Here is a 2,488-nt window from a genome sequence, read left to right on the forward strand (position 1 = left end):
GACCAAGACCTACAGGAGATCCTTGAGAGGGAAAACCTAGAACTAGAGCAGTTTCTAGAACAAGGAAAAAACAAAGGGATTGGCTCTCTACCATAAGAGAAGTTTGATAGAGTGCAACAACTCTACCTTAGAAGATCTCAAACAAAGGCTACAGGAATCAAACAGAACTATGATAGCCAAGAGAATAAATGAGTCAAACAGATGGAGATTACACCAGGATACTCCACCAAAATCCTAGGAAAGAAAAGAGGAAGAAGGAGATAGAATGATCTCCTATCAGAATGTGGGAAAATCCTGATTAATTCAGGTAAGATGAAAGATCTTACCAGATAATCTTTTACAAATACTTCATCATGAAGCTCACAACCTGGAACATTAAGGGGCTAGGTAGTAAAAGAAAGTAAAGGAATCTTAGTAATAGAATAAAGGAAGAAAAACCAGACATGGTTTTCATACAGGAAACCAAATGATCAGTAGAGAAGATCAAGGACCTTCACTGCAAATGGCTCAATAACTATGAGTACCTGGAGGTCAAAGCAAATGACACAGTGGGGGGAATTCTTACCCTGTGGAATCCTCAAAAATTTGAGATCATAGACGCAGAAGCATCCAGAAATCACCTTTCAATGGTAATACAACCTTTGGGGGATAAAGATAGTTACTTGACCACAAATGTCTATGGTCCTTAGCTGCTAGATGACAAACTAAAACTCCTCACCTCACTAGAGGAACTAAGAGAAAGACATCCAAACATCCCCTGGATTTTGGGAGGGGACTTCAATATGATCAGATCACTCTCGAAAAAAAAGGGGGAAGCAGAATGTTGGGACGAGACTCACTCACATTCCAAAACTTCTTAGAAAACATGAGACTAGTGAGCATGGAAACAATCAATGGCATCTTCACTTGGAATAACAGGAGAGGGGGAACTGCCCAGGTTGCATCGAAATTAGATCGATTCATAATCTTGGAGGATCTTCTTCTTATAGGTCACTCTATAACTGTCTGGAATCTTCTGTTCAGTGGCTCGGATCACTGGCCTGTACAGCTAGAAGCTTATTGCATTGGAACCCCAAGAAACAAACCTTTTAGGTTCGAAAATGCATGGCTCACTCATCCAAACTTCACCAATAATATTAGAAATTGGTGGGTGGAAGACATGCCCACTCAGGGCACAAAAATGTTCGTCCTGCATCAGAGACTCAAACATATCAAACAAAGACTCAAAGAGTGGAATAGAAATGAGTTTGGCAACATTTTTGAAGCCAAAAGAGAAGTGGAAAGAAGATTACAAGAAACTAATCAAATTCTCATCAAGGAAGGATTCACAGAGGAAAGAAAGGTACTGGCAGACTCTTTACAACAAGAATGGGACAATAGATGTCAGCAGGAGGAGATCTTCTAGAAACAGAAATCTAGAGTAAAGTGCATCAAAGAAGGAGAGAGAAATACAAGATTCTTCCACAAATTCACCATAAAACACAGGGCTCATAATAGAATCACAAAACTACTAGATCTACAAGGAAAGGAGTTGAACACTCACAATGAAATGGAATCGGTGTTGGTTCAACACTTCAAAAGCATAGTAGAGGAAACCTTGGCAGATAGATCTCAATCCATCAAGAACTTCACTAAGAATATTCCCAAATTGGTGACTAGGGAAGACAACTACAATCTCAATAGGCAAGTAACGGAGGAAGAGGTCAATGAAGTGATCAAAGAGATACACAATGGGAAAGGTCTAGGCCCGGATGGTTTCAATGTAGACTTCTTCAAAGCATGCTGGGAAATAGTCAAATATGACATTCTTGATGTGGTGGAGGACTAGAGAAAATCAAGAAAAGTTCTCAGAGCGATTAATGAATCTTTCATAGCATTAATCCCTAAACAAGAAAAAGCCACGACACTAGAGAGATTTAGACCAATAGCTCTATGCAATGTGGTGTACAAAATCATTTCCAAAGTTATTGCTAACAGACTCAAACCTCTACTTCCATCGCTAGTATCAGAGGAGCAAACTGGATATGTGGAAGGCAGACAAATTCTCAATAACATCATCCAAGCGCATGAAGTGATTCACTCCCTCAAGACTAATAAGCAAGCAGGAATGATAATACAGCTAGACATAGTGAAGGCCTATGATAAACTAAGCTGGAACTATATAAAGGAAATCCTTAAAGCTTATGGCTTTGACTTCAACTGGATTAAGTGGGTCATGGCACTGGTAACCACAACAAGTTGCTCTATCCTTCTCAATGGCTCACCCTCCAGCACCTTTAGGCCTTCAAGAGGCCTTCAGTAAGGCGATCCTCTTTCTCCATTCCTCTTCATTCTCATGATGGAAGGATTAGGCAGAATGATCACTTCAGCCAAGAAGGAAGGAAGAATCAAGGGGCTAAAACTAACTCAGAATGGGGAAGCTTTGACTCATCAACAATTTGTGGATGATACTATGCTGCAGGGCACACCCACTGTCAAGGAAGCCAAA

The sequence above is a fragment of the Pinus tabuliformis genome, chromosome 6, assembly GCF_031772625.1.
Source record: "Pinus tabuliformis cultivar Carrire ecotype Pingquan chromosome 6, CPIR1, whole genome shotgun sequence".
NCBI classification, from domain to species: domain Eukaryota; kingdom Viridiplantae; phylum Streptophyta; class Pinopsida; order Pinales; family Pinaceae; genus Pinus; species Pinus tabuliformis.